This window comes from Choloepus didactylus, chromosome 5 (assembly GCF_015220235.1).
Source record: "Choloepus didactylus isolate mChoDid1 chromosome 5, mChoDid1.pri, whole genome shotgun sequence".
NCBI classification, from domain to species: Eukaryota; Metazoa; Chordata; class Mammalia; order Pilosa; family Megalonychidae; genus Choloepus; species Choloepus didactylus.
Genome location: NC_051311.1, coordinates 4,982,521 through 4,997,942, shown reverse-complemented (window position 1 = coordinate 4,997,942; position 15,422 = coordinate 4,982,521). Strand labels below are relative to the sequence as shown.

General features: G+C 45.7%; 1 protein-coding gene across 10 annotated transcripts in view; it reads left to right on the top strand.

Moving 5' to 3' along the window:
* NEBL (nebulette) overlaps positions 1-15,422 on the top strand; it is a 341,590-nt gene that overhangs the window by 183,472 nt on the left and 142,696 nt on the right. For 4 of the 10 annotated variants that reach the window (XM_037837688.1, XM_037837687.1, XM_037837679.1 and 1 more), the window contains exons 3-4: positions 1,855-1,938; positions 3,606-3,658. The exons of 2 other annotated variants lie outside the window; for them this stretch is intronic. The gene's annotated coding sequence lies outside the window, so the exon portion shown is untranslated. The remainder of the gene's footprint in view (positions 1-1,854; positions 1,939-3,605; positions 3,659-15,422) is intronic. 4 more of the 10 variants (XM_037837684.1, XM_037837680.1, XM_037837683.1 and 1 more) reach the window with 1 other exon arrangement.

Genomic DNA, 15,422 nt, shown 5'->3' with positions numbered 1-15,422 from the left:
CAGCACTCTTAGAAGTAGTTCACTTAGCCGCGATGGGGCACAGTAATGTTTGGAAAGTAGTAAAAATACAGATTCCACAGTTGCTAGTGGGCCCAGTCCTGAAGAGAGAAGGCTGATAAACATTCTGAGGTCCCGTGAATTTATTACTCATTTATGAGGCTGCAACTTCATGAAGATTTTCCATATTATGCAGCCACCTTTTCCTTTGAGAGCCTTGGGTTGAGCGTGAAGGTGGTCCTTTGGCTTACCCAGTTTTCCACATTACTTTCAAATAAACCCAGACCCTGACGTAGCTTGGCCAAATCCAGGCTGATATTCTTGGGGGATTTGAGAGGAATAAGGTAAGAAGGTGCCCGGACTGGAGGTATGAGATCCTCCTGCTGGAGGTGGCTGAATGGAGCCAACTCACCTGGGAAATTATACGGGGTTTGGATCTGTGAGTCTTTCGTCTACAGCTCCAGGTTCAAAGCATGTACCTGTAGCCGGGTTACTGAATTAAGGGCCTCTGTTTGCAACCTTTATTTTTCCTTTTGCTTCATTTTCTTATTTGTTTTTGGTTTATTTTATCCTTGAATATTATGTGGAACTTTGTAAGCTGCCTTTAATCCCCTTTGGACTAAAGAAAGTATAAAGACATAAAATGGTGGCTTTAATGACAACTCCTAGATGTTTGGGGTAGTATGCTATGGATGGATGGGCATTTTTGATTGCTTGTATCTGTGTCAGTGTTAGGAAATTTTTTCAGCCACTCTCATGTTCATTTGTCTGGGATTTCAGATCATTGTGGAAACGCTCACCTGGCCTGCATATATTTCTGAGGTGTGGGATGAAATGCAACTCTAAATTTCAAATGGTGTGTGTAATGAGAGGGCTTAGAATGGGCAGGCCCTGGCTTCTTTCCTTTGGTGTCTGTAATGACAACGTATCGAACATGGGAGGCTTATGAAATACTGCAATTTAAAATTCTTCTGCTGTGTTACCCACTTAGCATAGCTGCAGAGAGAGCAAGAAAAGAGTCAGGATTTCAGAATTTGCCGAATGGTTGGAAAGAAACAGAACCTGGTCTCTAAAGTGAAGGATAAAGGACTTGTCCTGAAATTCCAGAAGATGTCTTGATATCTTCCATTTATTTAATGTATCAGTATTCAGATGGAATTCGGTTGCTTTTGAGATTGAGCGTGGAACTTGGGAACCGACTGGGTCGCCGGCCGGGGGGCTTGTTGGGATTGGCGGGCAGGAATGCAGCCAGACCTCTTAGTGGATGTGCTCAGAGGGCAGGTCTTGCTTCAGGCCCGGTCTGCAGAGTGCACCACCCACGGGCTGAGCAGACTTAGGGGCTGCGCCAGCTCAGCCCTGCACATCCTCCCAGTGAAGGCCCCTCGTCGGCTCCCCGCACCCAGACCCCAGGGTGTACATCGAGAAATGTCCTAATGCACCTCCCTGTTTCCTTTATTTCCTTAACGCACTATGCACACGCGGGAATGGAGGGATCCTGTGCCTTTGGGCATCTGAAAATCCCTTTCCGTTATCCTCCCAGCGCTAGTTCTTGTGGGTCGGTGCCAAGGCGGTTTCTGCTCTCAGGGGTTCCGTCCTTCCTGTTTGAAGGCAGTGCACACGGGGTGCCTGCAGCGGGGCAGCAGCGCGGTCGGGCCGGGCATCCCCGGGCTCAGTCCGGCCTGAGGAGGTCACGGCGGCTTCCCCTGCCCGTCGCACGTGCTCCCGGCTCCGTGGGGAGACCATCCCGGATACATCGGGCAGTAAGATGGCAGCGCCAAACCCCAGAGAGATTTTACAAACTTTTACAAACTTTGTGCTGTAGTTAAAAACTAGATGTTATTTTTAAATTTATTTCAGGAGAAGGATAAATACCACATGAAATGGAAAGAAAAAAAATACAACAGATGACAAAACCACGTCTTTTACAGATGGAATGAAATCGTAAGTGTGCCGTTATTTGATGTGTCAGTGTTTGTGCTTGTCCTTGATGCTCAGAGGAAATAATTGTGCATGTGTGTCTGTGTGTCTGTCCGTGTGTGTCTGTGTGTCTGCACATGTGTGTCTGTGTGTTCATGCAAGTGTGTTTATTTTGGGGGCATCTTTAGAACCCCTTTCCTTCAATCGCTGCCCCACAGACGATGCTGACAGCAGTTTTCTCACCCATGATACACTCTTCCCTTTGCTCTCTGAGGGTCCAGAGCTTTGGTTATCTACCCCATTTCCCAAATTCCCTTTTATTCCTCCTCTTTCCATTTCAGCCTCCCCATTCATAAGAATTGCTTACTTGTTTTACAAGAAAAGCTGATTGAAGACTTTTTAGCATTATAGCTTGGTACTGAAAGTGTTTATTTTTAGTTTTCTTTTGATAAAGCTACAGAATTTTTCATTGAATTCTTAGAATGTAAAATAAATTATACTCACATTAATAAGCTTGCATGGAGGCTGCTGATTTAGTTCCCTGAAATCTGGTGAGTTCGCTTCAAAAATATTAGATTATTGGAAGGAGACGTAGCCTAATAATTGAATAGCGGTGTCTATGCACTATTAACAGATTTGATTCAAGTCAGGTTGAGAGTAGGGGTGAGCTCGACGGTAAGGTGATTATCTAGGGACTTGGTCTTTGTAATTTAAATAAATCATTTTGACAGAGATGGACTGTCCCCACGTTCAGGCTGCTGACGGGGTGGAATTGAGTTGTATGGTGGACAGAAGACAGGCAGTCATGAGAAATCCCCAAAGGCGAAATTTGTTATGTAATTGGGTCAACGCATGCATGAGAAATGCATGCTAATTGCAAACCGGTGGCAAAATTATAGAGTATAAGGCAATTAGATCTTATATTAACCCGAACGACTGACATAGAAGGATTTTCTGCTTTCTTTTTATATTCAGCAAGCAAGAATTTTTCAAAAGGTGAGAAAGGTGAAAATTAGAAAGTCATTCAACGTTGAAATGGGTTATTTGTTGACTTTGTTCCTTATATAAGAATCATAAATGTTTTGTAATTAATGAAATATTTGTGTGAAAGCTTCTCATTTTGAGTAGTTAAGTCTAGTGACTTAGTAGCTCAAAAGGCAAACAAGGTCCTGTTTTTCTTGTAACTTGTAAATTGGTTGAGTAACTCCGATGATTGATTATGGGGCCAGTGGTGTAGATTTAAGCTCTTTGAAGGTCATATGTTCACAGAATGAATTTATAAAGTGCTTTAATGGCCCATGCCTCATCTCCAGAGTGGACCCCGGTAACTTCGTTCCCAGGTAATAGTGGGTCAAGTCGCATTACCTTTAAAGGCAGGGATGAAACATGTCAAAGAAAATGACAGAGCAATAACATGTATTTTTCTTATAATACCTAACACATGGATAAATGCTCCATTTGTTTTGAGACACTTTGGCTTAGATCCTCTAAACAACCGCTCTTCAGGGCAAGTACTTTTACAAGGAATACTTACACTTTCATGAGAAAAGTGTACGGAAAATTGCCCCCTGCTCCTTTCTAGTTTCCAAGTCCATGGTCTCCCTTCCACCTGGTTTTGCTTTATTTTTCCATGTAGGGCAAAACTTCAAAGGTTCTCTTTTTATCTCTTCTTTTTGGCCTCTGTTTTTTAGCCACAGTCTCTTGAAGAAACAAATGCATCCAGACCAGTAATTACTTGTGCGTGGTAAGTACAAGAGACGAGGTTGTAAAAAATAGCATCGTCTAAAGGGGGGATTGGGGAAGAGCCTCCTGATAAAATAATTAACACATATGACCTCTCTTTCGACATGGAGACCAAGGATCCAACAAATAATTTTGGGAGGTTCTTCTTTGGTGACACACTTCCTCCCACCCCTCGTCCTGCTTGTGTTACCGCGGTCGCCTCCCAGGTGGCCTCATCGCCTTCAGCTCGTTCTGTTCCTTCCACTGAATCCTAAACATGGTCACCAGAAGAGCCTTTCTAAAATATCTCTTTCTTCCAGATGCTTATTACAACCCTACTAAAAATCTTTCCTCAGCCCTCCACTTTGATTAGGGGAAAGTCTAATCTACGAATCCCCTTAGACTGGGCTCCGTTGACTGTCCATCCTCTAATGCTAAATTATCTTTCACTGTATTGTTCACCGCTCGGCACCAGGTTCTTCCATTTCTCCCGGGCCTGGCTACTGGCTCAACTTGAGTCCTTCTTTCAGTTTGGAACAATTCCGCTTGCTCTCGGAATGGCACTGCCACCCCTGATCCTGGACACGCACTCAGGCCCCGCTTCGGCGTTCCTTCTCGCCTCTGAGTCATTCACAATGTTTTGTGTTAATGCTCGTCTCGCACATTGTACTCTGCAGCTTGGTTTCAAGGAGGATTTCATGCGCCTGGGAGCCTTACCTCTCTAACTTTGGGGAGGCAAAGATCACCCATGTGTCTTTCAAGTTATTGTCTTTGCCCCCGAAAATGCATAGCTTGGTACTTTGTAGTTTACTTTTCTTGTCACCCCACTTTGTTTAGGCCTCCCCTGGCCCTTGCCTGGGTTTTGGGGACTGTTTCTTGACTTTTCTCCCTTGCCACCTTTTCCAGTTTGCTAAATCTGCCATCATGCAAAATACCAGAAATGGATTGGCTTTCTAAAGAGGTTTTATTTGGTTACACAGTTACAGTCTTAAGGCCATAAAGTGATCAAGGTAACATATCAGCAATCAGGTACCTTCACTGCAGGATGGCCAATGACGTCCGGAAAACCTCTGTTATCTGGGAAGGCAGGTGGCTGGTGTCTGCTGATCCCAGGTTGCGTTTCAGCTCCTCTCTCAGCTCCTGCGCATTCTTCAAAGTGTTCCTCTTGGCTTCAGCACCTTCTTCTGCCTGTGAACTTCTTTATAGGACTCCAGTGATTCAATTAAGACCCACCTTGAATGGGCCAGGTAACACCTCCATGGAAATTATCCAATCAGAGGTCTCACCCACAGTTAATTGAGTCACATCTCCACAGAAACACTCAATCAAAGGATTCCAATCTAATCAACACTAATATAACTGCCCCACAAGATTGTATCAAAGAACATGGCATTTTGGGGGACATAATACATCCAAACTGGCACACCACCATATTGCTTCTCCTTCTCAAGCCGTCCTTTGATGAGGTCTTCTGTAACATTTCCCTAAAATGCCCACCCAATCCTGTGGCTCTTAAAGTATGTCCCTGGGGGAACAGTGGACAGCCCTGGGTGTGCAATGTGTCTGTCCTGTTGAGTGTCAGCTGTCTGCTCCAGCCTGGCTGCCCCTGCTGCCCCTCCCCCAGGTCCGAGACCCCCTCCTTGACCGTGTCCTCGTCACTGGGCAGCTGGTTGTACAGCTGCACTCTGAATTTTCTTCCTCCCGGCCCGAGCTCTGTGCAGGTACAGGTGTGCCAAACCAGATAGACTGGTGAGTTGGCTTACTGTGCCGGCGGGTCTGGACCCTGCTGTCCACCGTGCAGACTTCAGGGTCGTTTCTCAAGGGCACCCATTTCCCAGGCCCAGCGCCTCCTCCTGGCCGTGCGTGCATTTCATCTTAGAATGAGATTTAGAACAGGGAGTTTATTTTCACCAAACATCTCTCTCAGGATCTGGGTGTATATCACATCATTTTTTTTCTTTAAAATGCCCACATCTTTCCTCCATCCTGTCATTCTCTAGCACAAACTGCTGACCTCATACATATTGTTTAGGAAATGACCAAATTAAGTGAGTCACTTTCTCCTTTTCCTAAAGTCATTTTCTTTTTTGAGAAGCATCTGCCTCTTCAACCACCTTTTCCAATGCAGGCAAATAAAATTTTCCTTAGGCTGCGTGTGGCAGTAGGGTCACCTGCACTTCAACACAAATTGGCTGGCGCTGGCCGTGCTCAGAAGTGCGTGTCAGCTGTTCAGGTGAGTGAACAGCACTTAGGATGTTCACTCATTTTGCTCATTCTTTTTCTCAAAACCCCTCTTTGCATGAGAGTCCTTTGCTTTAAAAATTGCTCTGAATCTTGCCATTCCTTCTGTTTTGTGCTACTTGGGAAGCACCTATTTTTTCACACTGGGCTATTTTTACTTAAATATTCAGTGAATTCTATAGTTTTATAAGAAGACTGCAGCACCGTATCCTCAGCAAAAGACGATCATTTGCTTTCCAACATAGCGGGTAGGAATTGGACTCAAGCAGAAAAGGGAGGACTGCCTCCGTTTTAAAATGTCATAGCCAGGAAATTATTTTTGGTGTCTAACCTAACTACCCCCCCCAAAAAAAAGGGCTAAATGAGAAATGATCTATGAGAAATTATATAACATATTTTCTGAAAGTGCTTTGAAAAATCCAAATTCTTATGTAGCCGTAAGTTACTCTCCAAAGCCAGATTATCTGTTGGAGTTAGAGGACTACATCCTCTACCAGTTGCCATTCTGTAAACACGTCTTCATTCTATTTTTCTTTTCTTTTTCCTATTTTCAAACTGACCAATCTTAATGCCAAAAAAAACCCCACACACAAAAAAAAACAAAAAAACAAAAATAACCCGAAAAACCCAGACCAAACCAAACAAACAAAAACACAACTCTTCTAGATCCTGTTTCCAATCCTTAATTGGCCCTTTCAGACTTCTTTTTTATTTGCAGTTTTGAGCCACAGTCATTTACAGGAGCAAGGGTGACTTTCAGTAGTAATTATGTTTTTAAGTTTTCCAGGTCACAGTTGGATTATGTAGCTCAAAATATTGACTTCACGTGACCTGTGTTGGCAGTTTGGCTCGGGTGGGTGTGAAAAATGAAGAGGGTTGTGGTGCAGCAGCAGAAAAGAAATGACCTGTGCCGCTGGGAAAGACTAGCTTTTTTGAAATGTTTCAATTTCCAATGTATCATAGAAAGTTAGAACTTAAAAGTATCTGAATTTTCTTCCAGATTTTATTATACCTTTCTGGACAAACCCATATTGAGCATATACTAAATGCTAAAGGAAACAAGAAATCTTATATATATTTGTGGAGTCCCAGATGTAACTATCATTAATAATTATGCCATATAGTTATAATTTCAAGAGATTTTTGGAGGTAGGTTTAAAGTCTGTTGTTTTTTAGTTATTCACGTAATAGTCAACTTAGGAGGTCATGACTCCAGGGAGACATTGTACAGAGATTTAATTCAGTGCCCATTGGTGGCCCAAGCCTTGTTTACACAATTAAAGAAAATGACATAGTTTGGAAGTTAGAAGCAAGAATGTCTTTTTTTTTTTCTTTATAGTTTTCAGTATATGCAGATATATTCTCTAATTTGCGTTTCACTTTCCTAGGAGAATTATGTCATGGAAATTGCTTTTCTTACTTTTTGCTTGTACTTTCCTTCTCTGCTTTCTTTCCTTTCGTAGTTGTCAGGTGCTGCTGATTGCTCTTTGTTTCTTCTGTACAGAACCGTACGCACTGTTGTTTGTAAAAGGACATTTAGAATTTCTGTCTGGAGGACATATTGCTGCTGTGAAGACCCCCAGGTACCCCCACACCCTACTTGGTTCTGAGGACAAGAAGTCCTTATGGACATATTTGTGCTTGCTTGTATCTATGAATGATTCCTTTTTGGGGCTGTGTTAACTATGACAAAGGCAACTTTAATTGGTTTGACTTAAACTTTTGCATCATTCCATTCTTAGAATTACTAAAGTGTATGAATTTGCCTGTAGTTGGCAAAACATGAAAAAAATGTAGATTTAGAATAAAGAACAAAAGAAAAAACTTTAAAAAATCATTCTACTCTTTCTAACACTTGTTACTTTTGATAGAGAATTGGGTCCCTGTAAAACAAAGTGATTTAACATTTGTTTTGTTGTTCAGTTATTATGAGTGCTTTGAGTGCATGATGCATCTCCTGTTCATGTTTGACTCCTTGGGACATGCTGCTTTGGATAGAGAGAGTAAGGTAGGAGAAGGAGAGAGTTTGCCCTTTAACTGTGGGTCTCCCATGTGCCAGGCCCTGTGCGTTTCAGAAAAAATGAGAAACCACCGATACCTGCAGTTCCTGGGAAGGGGGACCTGGCAAGGGTGCAGCATAGAGGTTTGTGTGGCAGAAGGTGGTGCAGCACGGGCAAAGGTGAGCACAGGTGCAGGTGAGCACAGGTGAAGGGGAGCACAGGTAAAAGCACAGGTGCAGGTGAGCACAGATGAAGGTGTGCACAGGTGAGGTGAGCACAGGTGAAGGTGATCACAGGTGCAGGTGAGCACAGGTGAGGTGAGCACAGGTGAAGGTGAGCACAGGTGAAGGTGATCACAGGTGAAGGTGAGCCCAGGTGGAAGTGAGCACAGGTAAAGGTGAGGAGGAGGGGATGGACATCCTGTGAGGGAGACCCAATTTCCACATGTTGGGGTGCAGCGAGAGAGGAAATTATGGAAACATAGGTTGAGGCAAGGTTGTGGCAGGAGCAATCTCATATTTCAAATGTTCATAATTTTGACATCTGTAAATCCAAGGTAAAATTCTTTAGGAGATACCACACATTTTTGGGTATTTACTTTGTGCGGGGACTTTGTCAGGGGTGCAGTGGGGGTGATGTATAGGGATGTGATGGGGGCTCGGGGAGGAGGGTCATGGCCTGGCCCCTGAGCTGCAAAGCCGGCCACTGGCCTCTGCCAGCGAGCTCATCATTGTGGCACTGTCATCAGTGCTGACCTAGTGGCACAGGTACACCTGGCCCAGATGTGGAAGTAAAGGAGTTGGATCCATGCCATTGCTCTTTCTGAATAGTGTTTCCAGCACTTGACTGACTCATTCCCTTGAATAGTGGTCCAGACTCTTTGTTTGTTTGTTACAGGTGCTAGATTCTGTGATAAATTTTGTCTTTAAGTTTGTGTAAGTTGGTTGGTGTTCCCAGAAAATGACATTCAAAATCAAACCAAACCATAAACTTATATATGAAATGTCAAACACTTTCATTTTCGGAAGAGTATTAGTCAGCTTATTTGTTTCAGGATGGTTAAAGAGACCACTATCTTAAATGTGGGCATGCATTAAAAATTCATACAGATATATTTTTCTGTATTTTAGTCTTCAGTGCTTAAAAAGATGAAACGTTTTAAAAGTAAAACTATGGCAGATTTTCATTCATCTCTTTCCCACTCCCAGCCTCTGGAGTGATACTTTTAGATTCTGACATTTTCATGACAGGGTCCAAAATACTCAGAGAATGTGCCGCACTTTAAGGGCACACCCGTGTTTGAAATGGGCACCTGTGCACGGGGGTTGGGGATGTTTCTCACTCCTGTGTGTAGCACGCGTGTGTGTCTGAACAGTGAGCTCCTGGGTGCTGCAGGGTGCCTGCCACCCGCCGCGCCCCAGCCAGCTCATCCCCCGGACATCACGGCGAGCTCTGGGTCTTTTCCTGCCAAATGTTGTTCTCTTGCTAGATGGAATCTCTGAGTCAGTGTGGCCTGGATCTCGGACCTGCTGAGAATATTAAGGCCCCTGTGGGTTGTAATACAGATTAGCTGTGAGTTCCCTGTTGGAGAAATAAAGCGAGTTTCTCTAAATGAATTTATCTGCCGCCGGGAAGCTCTTTGTCTCCTCCAGCAGGGGAGTGAGTGCTGGCCGCGCAGTTTGCTTTCCTCGCTTTCCCCCCCCCGAGTTTTCCTGTGCACCCCTGTGCAATTATGTAAGTACTTACCTAGCTTTAGTTCATGTTTATTTATTTATTTTTTTGCCAGGTAAGGTATTTGATACATTAAATTACTAAGTATTGTGAAAAGTGAGTCATTATATACTTGATTTACCTAAGGAGGAAAAGATATTTGTTTGTACCTCTGAAATTGAGGGCTCCAGGGTCATTTATATAATTAAGTAAACCACACCACTAGGTCATCTGGAGTAAACTGATTAGCTCATTGCATTCTGACCATAGCATTACATTCTTGGGTTGAAAATTTGTGAAATATTTAGCAAGAAGCAGGAAAGATGGTGTTGTGGTTTGCTAAAGCACCTGGAATGCAACATACTAGGAATGGGTTAGCTGTTAACAATGGGGATCTATTAAGTTACAAGTTACAATTCTTAGGGCATGAAAATGTCCAGATTCAGGCATCATCAAGAGGATACGTTCTCTGAAGACAGGCTGCTGGTGCCCGGGGCCCCTCTGTCACACGGGAAGGCACACGGCTGGCGTCTGCTGGTCCTTCTCTCCTGGGTTTTGTTGCTTTCAGCTTCTGGTTCAGTGACTTCTTCTCTGAGTATCTGTAGGTTCTTTCTTAGCATCTCTGGGGTGTTTCTCTCTCTCTCTCCAAATGTGTCTGCTTTTTATCCTCTCATAAACGACTCCAATAAAGGATGAAGACCCACCTTGAATGAGGTGGGTCACACCTCAATTGAAACAACCTAAGCAAAAGGTCCCACTCACACTAGGTCTGCCCCCACAGGGATTAATTAAAAGAAAATGGCCTTCTCTGGGGTACGTAACAGCTCCAAACAGATGGTTAAAACTCCTTACACTGCATCCAACTTCTGTTCCATTGTCATTTCTGCTTCTAGGGTTGGATTAAAACTTTTAAACATTCTAAATTCTGCAATGATTAGGATGCACCCCCCTAAAGGAAATTAATTTTTAAAAAAAGCTACACACACACCAAACTCTAAGGCACAGAACACATAGGTAACCTGAATGCAATTGCTGTGCGTTAGATGTTCTGACTGGAGACTTCTGGGGTGTTCAATGAACTCATCTGTTTTGGGTGCCCCTTACCTGATATGTTTCTCGTGCACCTACACAGCGTGACTGGGGGGGGGGAGGTTTCCATCACCCCCTATGCTGCCCCCGCCTTGTCTCCTGACACTGTGTGTGTGTGTGTGTGTGTGTGTCTGTGAATTCTGGGACTGGTTTGTAGACGGCAGTAAACAGCACGGGTAAATGCCATTGGACTGCTTGGGGCTCGTGCTCCTTCCGTGGAGGGCTCCATGGGTTCCAGTCGCATCTCTGAACTTAGCTCGTGAGTTGAATTATTTTCTTTGTATTTTGGAGGGAGCAGGTTGGTTTCCTGCTCTGCCGTCACCTCCACTCCCTCCTGAGCCACGTGGGCTTGGAGCCCATCGCTTGTTGTGGGGCGGGGACAGCTGCCCCGAGAGGAGGCTGGGACGGGACTGGGCGTCGGGTGGGGCCTGCACAGTGCCTGCTTGGTCTCCCACATTGGCCACTTGGTCTGTTTTTCTCAGGGACCCCAGAGGTAGCCACAGTCACCCTCCTCACCGAGGGAGCCAGGCTCAGCGCAGACGCGCAGCCCCGAGGGCAGGCTGGGGTTCAGCAAGCGTGAGCTGGGTTCTGGCCTCAGCCTTTCCCCTGCACCCTCACTCTGGGGAGCGGCACCCACACATCCTGTCCCCTGCCTGTGCGCCACGGGGCAAGGATGTTCATTTCTCCTTGTTGGCGGAGAACTTGCCCGATGCATAAATGCATCCGGGGGTCCCGTGGTGAGTGTTAGGACCAAATTCTGAAGTTTCAAATTTTTCAGCCTAGGGGCTTGATCTCCCGTGAATGGAGTTTCCTGTTCAAATGTTCCTTCACGTTGGGCTTTGGGAGGCTGGGTGTGGGGCTTACTCGGGTGGGCCCTGATTTTAAAGTGTCGGGCTTCCTACCCTCCCGGTTTGATGTCCCTGTCCTGCCCCCCTCCCCGTGTGGAGCCAAGGACACAGGGTCTGTGCGCCTTTTTGGCCCAGCCCAGAGCAGGCAGCACCCCGGGAGGGGGTGAGGAGACAGATGAGCCCAGGGCAGCCCCTGCCCCAGCTGGGTTTGGAGGGGTCGCAGATGGCTCACAGGAGAGGGTGGTGTGAGGCGAGCTTCTGAGAGTACTTGGGCAAAGAATGAACATGGCTGTATTAGTTAGGGTTCTCTAGGGAAATAGAATCAACAAGAGAGATCTATAAATATAAGATTTATAAAAGTGTCTCATGCAACTGTGGGGATGCACGAGTCCAAATTCTGTAGGGCAGGAAGCAGACTGGCAACTCTGATGAAGATGTTTGATGAAGTCCTCAGGCAATGAACTGGCAACTTCGATGAACTCCTCAGGAAATGCTTCGCTGGTCAGCCGAAAAAGAAGTGAAGATCCTCTGTCTGTCTCGCTTAAAAGTCTTGAAGTGATTGGATTAAATCCAGCTGATTGCATTCTCTTGTTGTGGAAGACACGCCCTTCATTGACGTCATCAGTCACAGCTGCAGCCAATTGACTGATGATTTAATAAACCAGCCTTCTGGTTTATTAACCAGCCACAAACATCCTTGCAGTAACAGGCCAGTGCTTGCTTGACCAGACAGCTGGACACCATCACCTGGCCAAGTTGACACATGAACCTAACCATCAAGTGGCCAGGAGAAGATCCCACGGCAGGAGCCTGACCGAGGTGTGACAAAAGGAAAGACGCAGCTGACTGGCACGAGGGAAACTCGAGTGACTTGGTTTCTGGTCGGGTCAGTGCTCCTGTGGAAATGCATGGTAAACGGTCCAGAAGACGTGCACACGTGGTCAGCTTGTTGAGCTGGAAAGAACCTCCATGATCTCCTGCCCTTGGTTCACTGTCGGGACCCTCATGTTGGGGAGCACGGATAGACCCCCCAGTACATTTCCAGTCGGTGCCCAGGGGCAGGGCTGGCGCTGGGGCATTTGATTTGGGCACCTGTTCACAAGGGGCATCTCATCTGCAGCCTTTATCTTTACCCCCAATGAGATTATAACGTACATAATCACAACAACACGCTGACAGGCTTAGAATATCTGAAAGAATCGTCCACGACAATATAACCAGACCACGTCACTTGCGTTGCATTATAAACTAAGACTTGTAAAATAAGTTCTGTTACTGTGTGAGTACCACCAACAGAAGAATGAGCAGGGAAATAGGCAGGTGCAGAAAAGGTGGTGCAGAGGGGTGGGGACTGGAAAGCTCCCCGTGTAGGGGAACCACATGTACAAGGGATCAGGAATAGGGCAGCCTGGTGGGTCTGGTGAACTGAAGGTTTGAGGGAGTAACGAAAGGGTATATTTTGGTTGGGGAATGGTTAGGATGTAGGGCCCTTGTCTGGTGTTGGGAGTGGATTACCTGGTCATGGTGTCACGTGCTCCTGGATGTGCTGGAGTTCACCGTCAGGCCCCTGTGGCTGGCTGCCGGGCCCAGGGTGGTTGTGACTCTCCTACTTGTGGCTTTCTGCTTGGGAGAATGAAAGAGAGTGAGTCATGATTCCTTACATCCCTGTATTTTTAAGTGATGCCATTTTTAGGCAATAAGTTGAGTGGTTTTGTGGTGTTAATTTGGAATGGAGAGCCAACGTTGGACCAAGGCGTCTGGATGCTGTGTAAGAATAGGGGCTGGCTGGGAGGATCTAAGATAGCGGCATAGAGAGGAGTGGAACCTAGTTTGTCCCCCTGAAACAACCTAAAAAAACCAGAAACAACTAGTAAATAAGCTGGAATAACCATGGGGGGACAAACGTGACCGTCCACTTATCATACCCCAACCTGAATTGGGAGGAATGCCCAAGATCGCGGCATAAAATCTGTAAGTAAAAACTGTGGATCCCAGTCTCCAGAAGATGGCGGTTAGGAGAGATGGCAAAAAAACACCTCCATGAAAAATACTAGATAAAGGCCAGAGGGTCACCCAGAACACCGGTTCCAGCGATGCACCGGCTGGACAGGGTCTGCTGGATCCGCAGGGACCGTGCACCTGGTGAGGCTGGGAGTCTGCCTTCTGGGGTGAGTGAGCGGGCCTGCTGGATGTCCAGCAGCCATGCTGCAGTGCGGGGAAGCTGTGGGTTGGTGTTTGGAGTCGGACTAGTTCTTTTTAAAAGCCCAAAAGTGGTTGTGGATATGGCGGCGGGGACCGCACAGGGAAGAGCCGCAGGAACGGTGTCTCCACAATCTGTGGGTTTGCCTCAGTGTCTGGTGTGGACAATAGCCTTTCGTGCACCCGCTGCTAATTGTCTCAGAGTGAGGAAGGCAGAGGTGAGCCGAAAAGGGAGAAAAACCACGCCCCTTACAGCCATCTTCCCGGTGGGCTGGGAACGCTCCTGCCTGATGCCGGTGCCACAGCTCAGAGCTGCGCCAAAAAACCCAGTGCGACGGGAAGTGTTTCCAGCAACGCACGCACACACCACAATATCTGGCATGGACAATAGCCTTTCACGTCCCCGCAGCTAATTGTCCCAGAGCTAGGAAGGCAGAATGGTGCAAAAAGGGGGAAATTAACACGCCCCATTCAGCCATCCTTTCAGCAGGCTGGGAACACCCCTACACGGCCCTGCAGCCCAGAACTTCGCTTGAGAGTTGACATGCACCTGTGACATGCCACAGCCTTCCCTCGGCAGAGGCCCTAGAAGGGCACAGCTGGGAAGAGGGACCCACTTGGAAATCCCAGGGACCATACACCAATACCAAGGACTTGTGGGTCAGCGGCAGAGACAGTCTGTGGTGAGACTAAAATGAAGGTTTAGACTCTTGCAACAGCCTTAAATCTCCAGGAACACCTGGGAGGTTTGATTGTTAAAGCTGCCATCGCTCCTGAACCACTCAGACACACGCCCCACATTCAGGGCAGACAGCATCAACAACACACACAAACTTGGTGCACCAATTGGACCCCACAAGAATCAGATCCCCACACACCACAAAGACAAAGTTGGGGAGAACTGACTTGAGGGGAATAGGTGACTCACGGATGCCACCTGCTGGTTAATTAGAGAACGTGTACGCCACGTAGATCTGACAAATTAGAGATTAGGGTTTTAAATAATCCTTCATATCCTAAAAGAACCCTATGAAGTAAAGCAAATGCCAAGAGGACAAAAACAACAGAAAATTTTAAAGCATATGAAAAAACCAGATGATATGGATAACTCAGACCCAAATACTCAAATCAAAAGATCAGAGGAGACGCAGTACTTGGAGCAATTACTCAAAGAACTAAAGACAAACAACGAGAGCATGGCACAGGATATAAAAGACATGAAGAAGAGCCTAGAAGAGCATAAAGAAGAAATTGCAAGAGTAAATAAAAAAACAGATGATCTTATGGAAATAAAAGAAACTATTGACCAAATTAAAAAGACTCTGGATACTCATATTACAAGACTAAAGGAAGCTGAACAATGAATCAGTGACCAGTGACAAAATGGAAAATGAAAGAACAAAAGAAAGAATGGGAAAAAAAAATCGAAAAAATCGAAACGGACTTCAGGGATACGATACATAAAATAGAACGTCCAAATATAAGACTCATTGTTGTCCCAGAAGGGGAAGAGAAGGGTACAGGTCTAGAAAGAGTTTTCAAAGAAATTATTGGGGAAAATTTTCCAAACCTTCTACGTAACATAAATACACAAAGCATAAATGCCCGGTGAACTCCAAATAGAATAAATCCAAATAAACCCACTCCAAAACATATTCTGATCAGACTCTCAAATACTGAAGAGAAGGAGCAAGTTCTG